Source organism: Aedes albopictus, chromosome 1 (assembly GCF_035046485.1).
Source record: "Aedes albopictus strain Foshan chromosome 1, AalbF5, whole genome shotgun sequence".
NCBI lineage: Eukaryota > Metazoa > Arthropoda > Insecta > Diptera > Culicidae > Aedes > Aedes albopictus.
Window position 1 is genome coordinate 274,362,155 of NC_085136.1, and position 20,070 is coordinate 274,382,224.

Sequence of the window (20,070 nt, forward strand, 5' to 3'; positions counted from 1 at the left end):
AGCAAAAAGAAAACTGTATACTGACTTGTTTTACTGCAATCAAACCCCCGGCGGCGACGACGACGGCGGCGGCGGTGTGATGTTGATGGTCTTCAATCGTGGGTCGTTCAGGCGGCGGACGTCTTCCCGGTTGTTCTCCTCGGCAGGGACCAGCGATGGGCAACAAACGATCATCCAACTTCGGACGAAATTCTTTGTAGAATGTTCCCGATCGTCAGAACAAACACCGTTCTTTTAGTTGCAGACTTAGCAGCTACAAAGCTGTAATTTTATTTAATCAAATTCAGTCGAGTTTGGTGGGTTGTCAGTTATCAGTTAACAGTAAATACTTACAATTTCGGTGTTTTTCGGTCACTTTTCTGGTGTGTCGGTAACCGGGAATAACGTGGACAGTACAATCTACAGAAATTACATTATTGTTTCATTTCAGGTTATGAACTACGGACATGAGAATAATTCTGACTTCTGTACCAAACGTACCTTGACTAACTGGATTTTTTTCCTTACTGTGCGGTGCTGACTTTGTCCGAAACTACTGTAATTTTACTGACTATAACAGAATAAATTCATTATAACAATGGAAACAAAGAGTTCACCAAACTCACTTTTAACTATCGAAATAATCCACTGAATTCACTTGTTTGCCAAAAACGCTGCCTAATTGTGTACTAGCGAAATCTAAACGAATCTGTCTGTCTTTGTTCTATCAGCTGCTGTCTGATCTGTCAGTCCACTCGGCGACAGCCGCTCAGTTACGAGGGAACGGACGGTGGTTTCACCATCGTTTCGCGGTCAACAGTGTTGCCGGTAACATATGGGTAAATTTTATTCAAATTTGCGTAAACTTTACGCAAATATGGGTAAATAAAACTCATATTTTGGAAAAGTGCACAACCTCATTTATAGGTAATATTAATCCATATTTGGGTTACAATTACTCATATGTGTGTCCACATTACCCATATTTGAGTTTTGTTAACCTATATTTGAGTATCATTTACGCATATTTGCGGTTGTGCACTTTTTGGAAAAAAGGTAAACTGATCTAAGCGTGTAGCTCACCACAAAAACACGTTCAAAATTGTTTGTGCTAAAATTGATACATTACACTTCTTACTGATTTATTTGCTATCTTTGCTTTGACGTGTAGTTTCGAACGATTGCACGCTAAAATTTTGATAGCCTTTTTTGCCAGTTTTACACGTTTTACTCTGTTTCACTTAAGTAATAATGTATGGTAATGACTATTTGTATTTGTATCCTGAAATAGGATCAAAAAAGCTTTGATCTGATGATAGACCATTGAATTTTTCATTTTTCCATATAAACAATGACCCACTCTAATACATATAGACGCAATACAAAACTGTAGGTGCAGTTGTCAATTGAAATTGCTCACGTAGTGCCCTAGTGGACGATAGAGCTGTAAATTAGGTTAAGTGATTAAGAATTAAAAAAAAAACTAGCGGCATCTAAGCAGCATGAGAACTTTGCGATACCAACGCCATCACGAAGTTGCCACATGTGTTGCCATTTCAAATAACCGTTAAATTCCTCACACAGTTTTGAAACTGGACTTGAACGTCTGTTCTCTGTGGTAGTGTTACACTCGAAAAAGGTAAACGAACACCTCATTTGCAGTTAAGTTATATGACAAGATGAAATACTCGGTTACATATTGCAACGCCCACACAAAAGTTCAACATTACTTGAAAATACCTAGCTATATTTACACTGCTATACGTATCTCGAAATCCTGATAGTCTGCAAAAACACATTCCTCAGAAAAGCTGTTCTGAAGGTCAATGGCATCCAGAAGGCATTAGTTTGCGATTATGCCGCTAGGTCACGCTAGTGAGCATGTAAAAATAAACATTTTCTATTTCTACTACCTTCTGAACAACTTTGCGAAAGACTCGAACTTTCTAGCTCATCGAGATCACGAGATATAATAGCTAAAATGCTCACTAGTGTCATCTAGCGACACAATTGAAAATCAAACTACTTGCCTATGAGCCTCTGCACGAATCTGGCGTACTGCTCACTCCCACAGAAAATTTGAAAACAGCTCGCACAGTAAAAGTCAAATGTGACTTTTACTGTGCGCGCTGTTTTTAAATTTTCTGTGGGAGTGAGCAGGACAGGGCAAATTCGTACAGAGGCTCATACCGCATTCCAACGACCTTCTGAACAAATTTACCAAAGAATTGAACTTTCAATCTTATCGGGATCGCAAGATGCATTGCAATGGATGTTCGATAAAGATAACGTGATTCGAAAAATAAAATTCGATAACTGCAAGAGCTGACAGACATCAAAGAACTGTTACTTGCTGCAAAATGCAGCCAAATGTGCAACAAGAAATGTATTCACTTCATGCATACCCTTTTCGAGGCATATTGAGCTATAAAATGAGGCGGAAAAGATATCAAATTTGTTATTAATGACCTCGTCCATGACAAAAATATGATTCGCATTAGAAACGACATGGGACTGGCATACGAAGAGGGACAGTGTGGACGTTTCATTTTGACATGAGCGATGCGATAGCAGCACTATTATTGCACTATGCGAGCTTGCAGTTAAAGCGTTTCCAACAAGCGAACGTCTACTGTAGTTATGGTCATTTACATAGGGAATTTTACATAGGCAATTTTACATAGGGAAGTGGAACCATCTCGGCAGGGCTTCTATTTAGGGCATTTTTCTGCTATAACTCAGACAGTTTTAAACCAAAGAATTAACTACATCGGCTGTTTTCCTACTCTCCGCATCGACCAATGTGGCGCTAGCTTCTATGCGCGAAAAATCGCTAAAAGTAAATCGCAAAAATATTGTATGGCGAATACCATCTAAAGGCAAATTCTTCAAAGTGGAACACATTATTCGAAAAAAATATTTGGTAGTGGTTGTGCACAATGGCAACCACTATTATGCCTACCAAATATTTTTGTAGGAAGAGCTTTCTATTTCAAGTAATTCAAGTTTAGATGCTTTTCGCCATACAAAATTAAATTGATTTACTCCTGCTGATCAACTGTGGCTGCGCGCAAAGCGGGTAGTCCATTGACACAATTTTTGGAACGCGGTGAGATACGTATAGTATCTAGGTACAAAATTTGAAGTCAATTGGTGTGGAATCGACTGAGTTATAGCGAAAAGTGCCCAAAATACCGGCCACTGCCAAAGTGGCTTGGTACCCTACTCACTAGCGTCACCTCACCTGGTGCCAGAATGAGCCATTATACAAGACTATAGTTAATCAAACTGTTTGCCTTCGGAATGCCATTGACCTTATGAACAACTGTGCTGAAGACTGTTCCATTGCAGATTTTTCACGATTTTTGGCACCCCCTCCCCCCATGTAAGATTTTTTGTATGAGAACCCAAATATTTTTGTATGACGCGTAAGATTTCTCAAGCCCCCCATAAACCCTTACGTAATTAATGGACAGCCCCTAAATGTGTCAATAGTCTATTTTATGAGGCTAGTCAAACGACAGAAGTACGCGCTCTGATGTTTACGTTTTCAATCATCATCCGGTTGATGATGGTTAATGACTGCGCGCAAGTCAAGCGTAGTTTTTTGAAACTGGCTAAAACCATAATTAGAAATTTTTATTTATTTTTTTTTTCACAAGTTAACGAGTCAATCGCAACGAAAAAAATACCTGATTAATTATCGAGTTTTATATTGCTTCTACGACAGCTTTTGAGCCTATTTTGGCTCAAATTTCTCATATCTCAAACTTATCGATAAAGTACCTTTTCAAAAATTACACGATATTCCAGCAAAACAAACGTGCGGGGACTTCTGTCAGTTGACGCCGCTGCTGCGATCAGCTGTTCTGAAACGTCTCGTAAAAAGGCTTATTCACACTTGGTAAATATGCCTGTTGTGTGGCCTTCTGCACACTCAATCCTGAATTGCCTGTTCAGCACTTTTATGACGAAAATAGAACAGCAATACTATTTCGATAGCTTCGGTAATCGATTTTACTGAGGCTCAGTACACCAACTGTCAAAACCTGGTGCAAAAAGTAAACAATGCAGTATAGCTGTATACAGGTGTTCTATTTTCGTCAAAAAATTACCGAACACGGTATTCCAAATTAAGTGTGTGGGTGAACCCAAATTGGGTTTTTATTATTATTATTAGCTTTATTAGGGAGATTTTCAGCCCGAGGCTGGTTCATCTCCATGGGTTTTTAAATTAAGAAAAATGTATTGATTTTTTGATTTTATACGAAAGAGCACCTTTTTCTGAACCACCATGATTTTTTTAGATTTTGAGAACTTCATTTTTGTACCTAAAACCGATTTCGAAGAGATTTTTCGAAATCACCTTTTGACAGCTGGCCAACTGCTTGACGCTCCGCCCAGTAAAAATGCGATTAGGGGTGATTCGACAAATCGCTCCCATACAAACTTCAAACTGATTTTTAAATAGGTTCCCGGGCACCAAGATTCATGAAAATTTGGATTTCGGCTCAGTTTTGCATGCAGATTCTGAATATGGAATTATCTCAACACCGCTGAAGAAGCCAATTGGGTCTTTAAATTTTGAAAAATGTAATGATTTTTTGATTTTATACAAAAGAGCACCTCTTTCTGAGTCACTATGATTTTTTTTTCAGATTTTTAGAACTTTATTTTGATACCTAAAATCAATTTCAAAGACATTTTTTGAAATCACCTTTTGACAACTGGGCAACTGCCTGACAGCTCCGCCCAGTACAAAATTGCGACAAGGGATGATTCGACAAATCGCTCCCATACAAACTTCAAATTGATTTTTAAATAGGTTCCCGGGCACCAAAATTGATGAAAATTTGAATTTCGGCTCAGTTTGACATGCACATTCAGAATATGGAATTAGTTAACCCCGCTAAAGGAGCCAATTGTGAAATTCTGAGAAAAATCAACTTTTGATTGCTCTAACATTCATGCACACAACATCAGAAACACGTGTTTGATGAACAAATTGAAATTTGAATTATGAGAAGAAATCCACGTGCTCCAGTGGGAATCGAACCCACGACTCCCAATTGTCTAGACGAGCAGGGAGTGTGAGGAACGGGGAGTGTTTGGAAGATAGTGACGGGGGAAGGCTGAGTTGGGGGATCCGGATCTCTCGTTGTGTCCGCTTCCGATTCAGGGAAGGATTCCGGCCGATGTCGGTCACTACATGGTCTGTTTCTTTTCACAATCCAAATCTTCTTCGGATGGAATTAGATGAGCATCTAATCTCTGTTGTGTACAATGTGCATGAATATCAAAGCGAAGTAGGTTGAACTTGCTCGAAGTTACTGCATCCCGCTCTTACCCGTTTGATGACAAATGGGTAAAAGCAAGGTGCAGCAACTTCGAGCAAGTTCAACCTGCGTCGTTGAACAGGACTAATTAGTGTGTCGTCGGAGCACGTGGATTTCTTTTCATAATTCAAATCTATATTTATTCATCAAACACGTGTTTTTGTGGTGTGCATGAATGTCCGAGCAATGAAAAGTTGTAATTTCCACTTGGCTTGGTTAGCCTAAGCAAAAATCTAGAAATTGACATCTGAGAAAGATATTTTGCTTGTAGTCTGAGAAAACTTCTATTGGAATTGTGGAAATTATTGTGGTATCCTGGTAAGGATGCAGTTCGTACTACGCGATTGGCAAATTTTTAATAATCAAGGAAGTGTACTGCTTTATGACTTGCTGGAGATTTCCCCATCCATTCTTCCTGGGATTCCTCAGGGAGCTCTTAATGAAGTTCTTCGAGGCATTTCTTTGAAATTCCCATAGAAGTTCCTTCTGGAGTTCTTCCAGGAGTTTATGCTGAGATTCTTTTAGAGGTGTCATCTGGGATTCCTTCAGAAGTTATTTTTGGGATTCTTGTAGAAACTCCTTCCGGAATTTTTGAGATTTGTCAGGAGGTTCTTCTCCAATTTTTAATGAAGTACCGTTCTGGATTCCTCCAGCAACACCTTCATGGATTTTTCCAGAGATCCCCCCCCCCCTAAAATTCTCCAAAAAATCTTTCTGAAAGTTTTCCGGGAGTTCCAGAATTTTTTCAGAATTTGTGTGTTCATTTCCAGCATGCTGAGGAGCAACGATCAATCAATGTTGCCTTGTAGAAAGCTTTTGTAGTATGTCCCGTTTTGATATTCACATCTAGATAGCTAATTACCATGTGCCACGACGGGTCGTCTCCCAGTCAGGTGCAATGGCAAGACCTTCCCAGGTTCTGTAGACCAGATCTCACTGGGTCGCAAGCAACTACTATTTAGAAATCTTTGCCTGCAGGTGCTTTGCGGCCACAACTGCAAAGCAGATGTTTCGAGGTTTCACGTTCCATGACAGATATCACTCTGAATCTGGCCAATATTTTTTAAGTGATATCTACTCGGGCAGTGTCCAGTTACTAGGCCAGTGTATGTACATAAAACTCTCTTGTTAAGCTTTAAGAGCTCTTTGGTCTATTTATAGCATTTGGTGTTATAAATCGTTTTGACTGATTTCAATTTTTGACATCCATCCAATTGGATATGACCCTCTGCTCAGCCCAGCATTTTAAGTCCATTTTTATTGTACAGCTTGATATACCGCAGAATGGTTCTGGACCAGCAAACTGTAAATTGGAACCGTTTTTAGCAAGCTCGTCTGCCATTTCATTCCCTTCAATGCCCCAGTGACCTGGTATCCAGTATAAGTTTACTGAAGTTCCCTTGACACAACCTGCGCAATGAAAGAATGCATTCCCAGCCAGACAAGATTTGAAGTGCATTTGAAGGACAGCTGAACATGCATGAGAATACCTAAATCTTTTACCGTATCAGGTAACAGTAAGTCTGCTCCATTTTGGAAATTTGTGCTATTATTGGTGAAAACGCTAATCGTTGATCGTAGTTTCACGCTGCATTCGAATACCCGCCAGAGAATAATCTAAATGTAGCAAGGAGCATTTAGAGCCGAACGAAATTACCGACATTTTGACACGTTTAGCGACATTCGATTGACACGACACCATCGAGCGAAAATTGCTAATACCCCGGACAGACTTGTGATACGAGTGTGATTTCTGTACAACGGTACGCAGTGTCAAGAAAATTCTAACAAGACTGACTTGAACTGAGAGAATTTTCAGTATGGCACTCATTTCAAGCGCAATTGTACAGTGATTCTTGTATCACATGTGTGTCATAAGTATAAGTGTAGTTGCAGGAATGACAGAAGGAACTGATTGAGGAATAACAGATAGGGTCTCCAGTTTGCCTAGTGGTAGAGGCTATGGATCGCCAATCCGAAGAGGGCGAGTTCGATTCCTGTTCCGGTCGGAAAATTTTTCTGGACTTCCTGGGCATAGTGTATCATTGTACTTGCCTCACAATATACAAATTCATGCAATGGCAGGAAGCCCTTCAATTAATAACTGTGGAAATGCTTAAAAAACACTAAGTTGAAGCGAGGCAGGAAGTTCCAGTGGGGACGTCGAGCCATAAAGAAGAAGAAGAATAAGAAGAAGATGGAGCTCCTATTCAATCTGAGAAAAGAAAAATACTGGAGGAGTCCCAGAAGGAACTCCGAAGAGGAGTCCCTAAAGGAACGACTGGATGAATCCTAGAAAGAGTGTGGATGGTTAGAACACTTGACTATCACGCCGAGGACCTGGCATCGAATCCCACTCCCGACAAACTCACAGAATGTGAGTTCTTCCTTCGGAAGGGAAGTAAAGCGTGGGTCCCGAGATGAACTAGCCTAGGGCTAAAAATCTCGTTAATATAGATAAAAAAAAATCCTAGAAAGAACTCCTGGAGAAATCTCAGAAAGTGGAATCCATAAATGGAAACTACTTGAGGAATCCCTTATGAAACTGAAAAAAAATCTGAAGAAATCTCAGAAGGAACTCCTGGAGAAACCTCAAAAAAAATCCTGCATGAAGAAATTCCTGGCGAGCTGTCAGAAGGAGCTTCTGGAGTAATCTCAGATGGAATCTGTTTAGAAATTTCAGAAGGGACTGCTGGAAGAATCGCAGAGGAAGCCTCTGAAGGAACTAACCCCTGAGGCTGAGGAATCACAGGAGGAACTACCTTATGATTCTGATTGGTTATTTTTTGGAGTTCAATGAAAAGTTTTTGTTTGGATACCTAAAAAAAAGATGTCTGGGATTTATTCAGTAGTTCCTTCTACCAGGCTCGTTCGCATTGTAGGTGAAGATATGATAAAGAAATACCCCGAATTTTCAAGAGCACAAATCTGAAAAACCAAATGACCCGCAGGGAGTGACCAACCGATCAACTTTTTAGTGTAAATCATTAATTGGTTCCTCAGATTTGTGCTTTGGAATGTGCTTTGTAAAATTCTGGGTGTGACTTAATCATATAACCTCCAGACCTTGAAGGACTACGTTCGGTTCTTTGGATTTACACCACCAAACTCATCATGATTAGTAATATTTGCGACTTATAGAAGGATTTTGAACATAATATATCTAAAACGTCATTTCGAACTGTCACAAAACCACACCGCCGTGCCACACGGACATTTAAAAGTGAAATTCACTATGAAGTGTTTTCACACGGGTGAAAATATGTTTATTTGCGCGACATCATATTTCAACATCCTTTTTAAGGTGAAAAGTTAAGGTGGAAAGACTGTAAATTCATGACGATGTTGACGATGTAAATCACAAGAGCAGAAATTGTGATAAGTGTCCAAGCCTGCTTCTAGGTTCTCCCTTCTTAAATTCCTTCTGGAGCTTATTCGGAGATTCCTTCAGGAACAGAAATTTGAATTTCTTAATTCATTCTGGGTTACACAAGAGATCCTCCTAAAGTTCCACCAGGAGCTCGGTTTGTGATTCACCCAGATGATCTTTCTGAAATTTTGAAGAATAATAAAGATGTTAACATCCATGGCTTGTGCAGTCTCTGCCGTATGATCCCGATATTTATACCAGCGATACTCTTTTAGGAAGACGTGAGGTACGTGGATAAGTAGGTAACCACTAGAGTGCTACTATCAGTTGGTAGACTTTATTAACAGGATTCTTTCAAAAAACCCTTCGAGATTCATCCAATGTCTTTGCAGAAGTTCCTTCTGGGATTCCAGTATGACCTTTTTTTTTTGGATGCCTGCAGGAGTTTTTTTTTTCTGGATTTCTAAAAAGACGCGGACACCGTCTTCAGCCAGAGGCTGTACAGACTGAACGTAACTTAACACTAGATAACGGACTTATGAATCATGCACCAGTGGATACGGAGACCAATCTATTCTCACGAAAAGTTGCATCGCCCGAAGCGAGAATCGGACCCTCACCCCACAGCATGGTGCGATTAAAAGCTTGGTGACCCTAACCGCACGGCTACGAGGCTCCAGGCTGGATTTCATCCTTGACTTTGTTCTTATGTTGCTCACAGAGATTCTGCTGGGTCTCCAAAATAGTCGTTGGAATTTCTCCACTATTTGCTACTGGGATTGCCAGTTTTTTTTTCTTCAAAATTTTTTTAGGAGAATCCAGTTGAAGTTCCTTCTGGATATCTCTGAATTTTCTTGTGGAAATCTTCTTGATATTTTTTTTAATCCTTCGGGACTTCTTTCTTGGGATCCACAAAAGTTTTTTGTGGGAGTCGTCCTGGATTTTCTTCCGAAAGTTTTTCAGGAGATGTTAGTGCAAACCTTCGAAAGTTCATTCTTGGAATCTTTCGTGAGTTTCTTCTGTTATTTCTCTAGGCTAGGAGTTGCATCTGAGAACCCTCCTGAGTTCTTTCTAGAAATCTTCCTTCTGGGAATTCTCAGGAAGTTTGTTATGGGAATTGTTAAGTATTTGTTGGAAAAATCTCTAGATCAAATTTCTGGATTAATCCCCAGCAAATGTAGGAATTCTTTAAAAACACTTCTGAAGAAATTCTTAGATTAGTCAGAATCTCCTAAAGAAATCCTTAAAGGAATCTGGAGGCATCCACAGAAAGATCTCATTGCGGATTGCCAAACAGAAATTCTTGTAGTAATCCACAGATTTCTGTAGGAATCCGCAGCAGCAATTCCTGGAGGTATTTCCAGGTAGCATGTCTGGAAGAATCCACATATATCTCCTAAAGTAGACATCAGATAGATTTTTGAAGGAATCCCCAGAAGCAGCTTCGAGAGGAATGCCCAGATGGATCCCCAGCAGGAATTTTTAAGTTATATTCACCGAATGTCCTGAAGGTGTCCTAGGAGAACTTTTTGAATAAATCATCTGAAGAAGTCCACAACTGGAATAAATTCCTCTGGAGGTAACCCTAGATGTCATACCTGCATTGACCAAAAATAGTTTAAATTTGAACTAATATACTATCAAGCCCCCGGATTTTCGAGTCCTACCTTTAGGAACCCCTGGTCAAATTGCCCCACATCCTAATCTAATTCTCGAATCTCGATACTCTATTAGGAGGACATCCACCCTAAGTGGTAAAGATTTTGTTTACAGCATTTTCTTTCTCTCTGCAGAGTAGCAACATTGTATTGTAAATGCATACGATGTCTACAAATAGAACAAAAACTTTGCGACTTGATGACACCAATCCTTCGTTATGCCCGCGTTATATATAACGAGGGTAAAATAATTTAGTTTCCTATAATATCGCTTTATCCAAGCAAAGCAATGTATGATCTTGCTCTAATGGATTCGTCTAGACTTGCATCAACACTACCCCATGAAGTTCTGCATCAAATCAAATCAATAGCTAGCCAAATCCACGGTAAAACCGCAACTGACCATCCCCATAGACGAAATTCAAAAATTACTGAATGAGCGTGAGGTGGTAAAATTATTGGCCCATCCACTTGCGTCTTGTTTTTCGTAATAATGCCTGGCGATATAAAAGACGAAAAAGGTGGATTTTATTGCTCCGCTGGTTGAATGTAAACATTGCGCCATCAGCGCAGCGCTGCGCCACTGACGAAGACAAACTTCCTGATTCGTCCCGACGTTGCAATCATTCCTCCGGTGGGGTTGCGGACACAATGGTCCCCCCTATGTCCTTATGTGCGTTATAGGTCAGCCGCAGGAATGGCTATCAGAATCGACTTTAACCCCATCGAGGCGCGGCACGATATCTTTCGTCGGGCATTTTATGCCGAGTCATTTTCTGTTCGGGATGCGAAATTCCCACTGTCGCTCATGTAGATTCGGCCGCCTACAGCTTAGTGAGGTGGTGCACTTTTCTTGCCACTCTATTTTTACATTCGTCGAGAAGTAGACGACCGGGCTCTAAAATTGTTCGTTCACTGACATAATTTCCCTTTCTTTTCTCGTCTAGAGCACCGACGGCCAACCACTTCACCAGCAGCCCCCCAAATCACCTTCCGGGGTGCGGAATATACTCAACACACAGTCATGGCGGAAGTTGTCATCCATTGCTCCAATTGGAACGCAGTTCCCCACATATTTTGCGATTGCGGGGAGCCAAAGTTCGCTCCGCCATCAGCTTGTCGTGCTATCGAACCCGGTCATCGGAATTCCGTTAAAACGATCTGCCAGCTAGGTGGGTACTTACTGAATCGGATCAAACGTGAAGCACGAGTGATTGGATATAATCCAAAATACAGGCTCTAATATATGCGCCCGAGTAGCACTGAACTCTTGTTTACACCTTTTTCGCAACACCGAGAATATCGAACTGAGCGAGATGGCCACGCATCTTTCTCAACACACTTGGCTCGGCCGCGAACCGACGTCGTCGTCGGCTGATGTTCGTGCTTCGTGCGAAGGATAGGGCAAAAAGGATGACCCGATAACACAAAACGAAAAAGCAAACTGTCAGCTGTTACTTTTGACAGCTTGTTGGTAGCCATAGGGTTAGGGAACGTTCAAAAATTACGTCCAACATTTGGGGGAGGGGGGGGGGGGGTCCAGAAAAGTGTGACAGCACGTGTATTGAGTATAGGAAAATTGCGTGACAGAGGGGGGAGGGGGGGTCTAGAAATCCCGAAAAACGATGGACGTAATATTTGAATCTTCCCTTACCAAAACCGAGGGGCTGAAACCATTTTTAAGGTGAAGGTTGTTCCTTTGGGCGTGTTTACAGTTTGAGGGAATTTCTTCACGAAATATATTGATCGTTCATTTCCAAACTGTCCACGACCATTTGAAACAGTCGCCGTTTCAAACGGTCGCTGACGAGGTTGACAGCAAAGATTTCGCGCACAAACGCATATTTGAAAACATTCAATTTGTGAAACAAGGACAGCTTACCTGGCGCCCTGATCAGCTGCTGCCGGCAGCCAAGCTACCAGGTGCTTGGCGCAGACCTGGTGTTCATTGATTACGAAAAAGTTTTCGACCATCTCAATCACGAAAACATGGGGGAAGCCTTCAGGCGCAAGGGTCTCCCTGAGAAAATCATCGGCCTCATTGAAGCACAGTACAGGGCATTTTCGTGCAGAGCACTGCACAACGGTGTTTTGTCCAATCCCATCCGGGTCGTTGCTGGAGTGAGGCAAGGATGTATCCTATCACCGCTACTGTTCCTCATCGTAATCGACAAGATCCTGGTAGGTGAGATTAACCGTGAACCAAATCGTGGAGTGCTTTGACAGCGCATTACCATGGAGCACCTAAATGACTTCGAACTGGCTGATGACCTTGTTCTCCTTGCTCAACGGCGCTCTGATATGCAGAGCAAGCTCGATGATCTTGCCAATCGCTCCTCAGTGGCAGGTCTTTTACCATCAACGTCAACAAGACCATATCGTTTACATACACGGTCAACCCTCCCAGCTTTACGGTAGCTGGGCAATCAGTGGAGAATGTTGAAAGCTTCCAATATCTTGGTGGCCAAATGGCAGCCGGTGACGGCATCAAGATCGACATACATAGGTGCACGGATCAAGAAGGCGAGGGCTGCTTTTACGAGTTTAAAAAATGTTTTTAAAAACAACCAGATTAGTCGACGCACCAAAATCCGAATTTTCAACACGAACGTGAAATCTGTGCAGCTATATGCCAGTGAAACCTGGGGCCTGTAGCATAATGAAAATGTTACTAATAATATTAGTCTTGTAGCTTGTAACTTATAATTTTCTGTTGCATAAAAATACTACAAGTACAAGTTACAAGTCCAATACTACAAGTCGGATGGACTAATATTATTAGTAGAATTTACAAGTGTATGTTGCATAAACAAACTACAAGTATAAAATATTAGCTATGACTTGTACTTTTGATTACAAGTCTCAAAGGTCTTGTAAAATAATTTACAAGTTAGATTTAAAGTATCGCAGAAGTCATATTTAGTTTTGAATATATCGATTTAACATTTTGATGAACTCAAAAAAAAAAATTATCTAACATGTCAACCTTAATTCCAGTTTTCGACGATTTAATTTGGCAGTATGTATTCGAAACTCATTGAAGAGAAAATTGCGTTGATGTACACTTTGTATTCAAAATATAATTTCTGCTGAGTCTCTCAAGTTCTCCAAAGTTTCTACAATACCCATCTTTGATTGGAGGTTCTTGGTAAAATTATGGTTATGGTCACTGCATAAGCACAGGTAAAGTTGCAGATGCGAAATAAATTTGAATCAATTGCTTGTATTGCGCATCATTAAGCTAATCAAGAGCTACAATATACATACACTAACTCGAATCGAGTTGCGACATATAAAAGTAGAAAAAAGCTCAATTTTTGCATCCCAGATCACTTGGGATTTTAACAAGAAGCATAATACATGTTGCTAAATCTTTATACATTGTTTTTCAACCATTACTATTAAATCTTTGGGACATTTTACTAAAAATCTAGGTACTTGCAGTGCCATACTTTGTAAAAAAATATTTCGTCAGAGCGGCCGAAAATTATCCAAACAGCATATGCTTTTCTTCATCTATCGTATAAAAAATGCAAAACTTCGGAATAAATGAAGTTATTTCCGGATGTTACGCGGAAAATGCAGAATATAAACAAACATCAACTGCCATTTCAAATTAATAGTGAACTGTCGGATGAATTCTGACTGGTAAATGAACCAAAACAACTTGTATTTTCATGGTCACTAATTTACAAGTGCTAATAATATTAGTGGAAAATTCTTTTATTTTTTATTTTTTACTGATTTTTTTGCGATTGAGGAAGAAATTTTTTTCACACAATTGTTTTGTTTATTCAATCAAATAATTTTTCTTTTAATTTCAATTGTTTCTATGATGTTGAATTATTGTTGGAAATATTCAGGCCAAGTCAAGTATTCAAGATGCTGCATTCAGATTTACAGTGTAAATGTCATCAACCTAGGAATATACCTAGGGGCAAAACACTGTGCAGCGCAGAATAGCTCCAGCGCAATTCGGGGCAACTCTACTGATCAAAAATCGATCAATTTCCTTCAGAAATGTCTCCAATCGCATAGCATAGCATGAATACTTGCACAAATCTTGGGTTGAGTTGCAAAGTTGAATATATCCATTAATATTGCTGATGTCGCTACTATCTACAATGTCATAGATTCACTCATCTCCGCACACCTGGCCAAGTCCTTGCAACCATTTATAAATCCCTTCACCAACTTAGAAAGAGCCAATACTTAAGCAGCTTCCAATAGATGAAAGGATGTTGAAAATAGCGATTTTTCAACTTATATGCAGTTATATAGCAAATACATACTGAAATAGAATTATTTATAAATAAATAACATTGGAAAGATCTCACCAATTGGGTTGTTTAGTAAATTAAATATTGCCATTTTCTTTAGCCTAATCGAAAGAGCTCATTTTTCTGAATATAAGGTGATTTTATTGCGTTCAAATTCCTTTGTTTCGATGGTTAAATAAACAAAACAGTTTTAATTTCCGTGGATAGAATGACAGTTCAATCGATAAAGTGACAGTTCTCCCCGAACAAAAAATTTTCCCCATACAAACTTTAAATGCATTTTAAAAATAGTTCCCGGGCACCAAAAATGATGAAATTTTGGATTTCGACTAATTGTTGGACGGAGATTCCGATTATGCAATAATCTGAACACCCCTAAAGAACCCAATTGTTGTGTGGTTTTTGTGATTCAATGCCGGTCATCTAATTGTCTTTGATTAATGTTCTTCTCTGCAAAGAACAACCCAATACTCAGCAAAGAACAACACAATACTCTTGCTTCAGAAATGTCTCCAAAAGCAAAAATCGGGATTGCTCGATTTTTCCCTGGCAGTTAACACTTTGTGAAATGCAGTGCGATCCAGAGAAATTATGAGCAACATTATGAAAACAAATTTACTCATCTTATCTCTGTCTTGTCCCTAATAATATGCATACATTTTATTTAAGATAGAATTATTCTACAAGTAATTCAATGTTTGAACTCTAACAAGTAACTGTTGCAATACATTCTCAAAAACGTCGGTGAAACCCAAAACGTAAATCCACTACTCCGAGATAATCTTGGAAACCTGGTTTTCAAAACTGTCCCGAATTTTCTGAACCTCTTTAAGAATCATTACATTCTCTTTCTCGTGGAAACGACTGTCCTAAACGAACTGATGTAGATTATGTTGGAAGACTGAACAGAAGTGAAGTCGTAGTATGCCATGAATATTATAGATTTAAGGATTGTCAGAAATAAATGTATTCTAGTTTTAACCACCACTGAAGACACACGTCTACAAGCTACTTTCTACAGGTTATGGGCCTGTTGCTAACAAGCTAGAATATTCAAGACACGATTCAAGATGACTTCAAGTTCCGGAACTCAACCTAGCGGTTTCCCTGGAAGCTCATACGGTGGATCAAGCCTTCCTGCTCTCGAAAGATTGACCGGAAGGGCGAATTGGTCATCGTGGAAGTTCGCAGCGAAGACATATCTGCAGCTGGAAGGACTTTGGGACGCAGTGAAACCGAAAAAGAAGGACGACGGAACATTCGAGGCTGTGGAAGAACAGAAGGATCTTCGTTCGAAGCTGAAAATCATCTTGTTGTTGGATCCATCGATCTACGTTCACATTGAGGATGCGGAATCGGCCAGAGAAGCCTGGGATCGTTTGGAGCAAGCATTCGAGGACAAAGGATTGGCCAGGCAAGTAGGACTACTGCACAAATTGCTTCGTTTGACCCTGGAAAGCTGCACTAGCATGGCAGAGTACGTCAACGAGGTGGTGGCTACTTCCAACCTGAGACGAGACTCGCGAAGAGGAAAAAAAGCAACGTCAAGTGCAGCCCAACTGAGCTGTCAGTTGTAGCCCGTTTGATTACGTTACCTAAAACGAGGAAAGTATTGCTATCCGAGATAAATTCTGAAGCCAAAATTCACTCCGAGCAGCATTTTCTTCTACTGTACTGTCAAAACTAAATTGAAAACAAAATATTCCAATGATTACTTTGCTTGGCGATTGCTGGCGGTGCAAAATTTCACCTCAACATGATTTTGTGCATGAATGGGATTCAGTCACACTGCATGTGAGGTAACGCGGTCACGTACGTGTTTGAACCACCAGCCCAAAACATAATGTCAACACAGATAGGAAGAAGAAAAAAATAACAAAGTGGAGAAAAAGAAGACCGTCTTCGCGAGTCTCGTCTCAGCTTCCAACCAGCTGAATTCGTTGGATTTCAAGATCCCGTCGCTGTGGGTTGGAATGCTGCTACTGGCCGGTCTCCCGAAGCAGTTCAAGCCGATGATTATGGCGCTGGAAAACTCCGGCGTGGCAATCACCGGGGACTACGTGAAAACCAAGTTGCTGCAAGAGGAAGATGATTATCACCATAGCAACGTAAAAAACAATCAAGCCTTCGCAACCAACAAACGGCAGGATAGAAACGGGAAGCAGAAACAGACGCCTACTGCACCGAAGGGTCCAAAATGCAGAAAATGTAACCGGTCCGGGCACATCGCAAAGGACTGCAGGGAAGCACGGAAGGGCGACACGTTTTGCACTGTACTATCAACGTTCGACTTGGGAGAAGCAGACGATTGGATTTTGACGCCAAGCAAGGACCTACTGGAAAGCTTCGACGATGGATGCGGTAAGGTAATGGCAGCTAACGGCGGCATGATGGACATCGTCGCTAGTGGTACGGCAAGGATTTGGCCGGCGTGCCAGAAGGACAAGGACGGTGTTGCGATTAGTGACGTTCAGCTGATCCCTTCTCTGACTACAAACCTTTTGTCAATAAGCAAAATTGTTCAGAAGGGTTATTCGGTGAACTTCACGAACCAAGGATGCAAGGTGCTGAATACCGAAGGCAAAGTTGTGGCGACTGGCAGCCACGTGAACAACCAATTCAAACTGGACAAGGCACGCAGCGGACCGAAAACAGCATTGGCCTGTACATCCATTGGAAGCATGGAGCTGTGGCACAAACGAATGGGCCACTTAAACGGAGAAAACATTAGGAAGCTCGCAAACGGTTTAGCTGATGGAATCCGGATCAACGAGAAGGCTACGAAGGATTGTCGAATCTGTCCGATGGGGAAGCAGGCTAGGCTATCATTCGGCAAGGAAGGATCTCGAGCTTCGGAAGTGCTGCAGTTGGTTCATTCCGACATCAACGGACCGATGGAGGAGACCTCTCTAGGGGGTAATCGTTACTACATCACCTTCATCGACGACAAAACTCGGCGCACGTTTGTATATTTCCTGAAACGAAAATCGGAGGATGAAGTCATGAACGTTTTCCGAAACTTCCACGCTATGGCGGAGCGCCAGACCGGAAAGAAGTTGAAGTCCATCCGGACTGATAATGGTAAGGAATATACTAACAAAGGCTTTCAATCTTACCTCAGTTCGAAAGGAATCCGTCACGAGACCACAAACGACTATACCCCCGAGCAAAATGGCATGGCGGAACGTGCTAACCGGACGATTGTGGAGAAGGCACGGTGCTTGTTGTTCGAGTCCAAGCTCTCGAAACGTTTTTGGGCCGAAGCCGTGTCAACCGCTGTCTACTTGACCAACCGATCGCCAACTCGTGGTCACAACATGACGCCCGAGGAAGCCTGGAGTGGAAAGAAGCCAACTCTGTCGCACGTGCGTATTTTCGGAACGAAGGCCATGGTTCAGATTCCGAAACAGAAGCGACGCAAGTGGGATCCAAAATCGTTCGAGTGCATCTTGACTGGTTTTGACGAGGAGACAAAAGGATACCGTCTGTACGACCCGCAGAAGAAGACGACCATCAAGAGTCGTGAGGTAATCTTCTTGGACGAGGCAGCTGCTGAAGCTAGCGAATCGGGAGCGGTGCAGCGGGACAAGCCTTCCTCGCTGATTCGACTGGACGTTCAAGACTTTGCAGAGATGTCACTTCAACCTGTACCTACTCAGCCCGAGCCAAATGCCTCAAGCAATACCGGTTCCGATGATGACGGCAAGGACGATTCTGAAGATTCAACTGACGAGAGCGATACATCTACAGCAACATTGACTGACCTTGTGCTCCCTTCACGACAAACTTCAGAACCACCTTGGTCAAAGGTGTTGAGGCGCAGTGGACGGGAGCACGTACTGCCAGGCAAGTTTAAAGATTTTTCTATTCAAAGTGCTGGTATTCCTGGTTTGAAAACTTCACAGATAGCCATTTCTGAGGACGATGCGAGCGATTTCGAAGGCTTCACCGATGACGATGCGCCAAACCATGGGTGCGTTGCGATGACTACCGAGCTGGATGATCGTTATTCGGAGGACCCCCGGTCACACCAAGAGGCTTTCCGACGAGACGACAGCGAGTGCTGGAAGCGTGCGATGCAGGAAGAATTCCAGGCACTGGTAGACAACAATACCTGGACTCTCACCGAGCTGCCGAAGGGACGGAAACCAATAAAGTGCAAGTGGGTCTACAAAACAAAGCTGGATACAGATGGACGAGTGCAACGTCACAAGGCGCGATTGGTAGTAAAAGGCTACTCTCAGCGAAAGGGGGTAGACTATGACGAGACCTACGCCCCTGTCGTCCGGTACAGTTCGCTGAGGTACCTCTTTGCCCTAGCTGCCAAACATAATCTAGCCGTGGACCAAATGGACGCTGTGACGGCGTTCCTGCAGGGCGAGTTGGACGAGGAAATTTATATGGAGCAACCACCATGCTTCGTCGATGGTCGCAACAAAACGCTGGTCTGCAAACTAAATAAAGCTCTGTACGGACTCAAGCAATCAAGTCGAGTCTGGAATCAGAAGCTTGATGCTGCTCTGAAGAAATTCGGACTGATTTCCACGGAATACGATCCCTGCGTGTACGTAAGGAACCGAGGAGGAAAGATTGTCATTGTGGCTATTTACGTGGACGACCTGATCATCATGAGCAACGATGAAGCCCTGAAGAATAAGCTGAAGAAGCATCTCAGCAACACTTTCCGGATGAAGGATCTCGGAACAGCGAAGCATTGCGTTGGGATTCGGATCGAAAAGACGAACGACGGTATCACCCTGGACCAGGAGGCGTACGTCGAGACCGTATTGAAGCGATTCAACATGAGCAAGATTCCGATGAACGCCAGCGAGAAGCTTTCAACAGAAATGTCGCCAAAGACCGACGAAGAGGTCGCCGCGATGAAGGACGTTCCATATCAGGAGGCAGTTGGATGCCTCATGTATCTGGCCCAGTGCACCCGGCCGGACATTCTGTTCGCGGTCAACGTCCTCAGCAGGTTCAACCAAAACCCTGGTCCGAAGCACTGGATAGCCGTAAAACACGTTCTCCGATATCTTCGGGGATCATCGAAGCAGAAGTTGCACTACAAGCGGGACGCCAATCTGGAGGTCGTCGGATACTGCGATGCTGACTGGGGATCGGATCCAGAGCAGCGGAAATCCACAAGCGGATACGCCTTCCTTACTTCAGGAGGAGCGATATCGTGGTCCTGCAAAAAGCAACCAACAGTTGCACTTTCGACGTGTGAAGCGGAGTACATGGCGGTATCGGCCGCCGTACAAGAAGCATCCTGGTGGCGCGGTATCTCAAGTTTGTTTGGAGAGGCGAAGGCAATCCAGATAAACTGCGACAACCAAAGCTGCATAGCGATAGCAAAGAATGGCGGGTACAATCCCCGCACAAAACATATCGACATTCGACATCACTACATCAGAGAAGCCCTCGATCGTGGAGTTGTCAACCTG

General features: G+C 42.1%; 1 protein-coding gene across 1 annotated transcript in view; it reads right to left on the reverse strand.

Moving 5' to 3' along the window:
• Positions 1 to 11,719, reverse strand: part of LOC109398214 (kelch-like ECH-associated protein 1B) — a 75,741-nt gene extending 64,022 nt beyond the window's left edge. Inside the window, exon 1 of the mRNA XM_029859991.2 lies at positions 11,528 to 11,719. The gene's annotated coding sequence lies outside the window, so the exon portion shown is untranslated. The remainder of the gene's footprint in view (positions 1 to 11,527) is intronic.
• Positions 11,720 to 20,070: the final 8,351 nt, after the last annotated feature.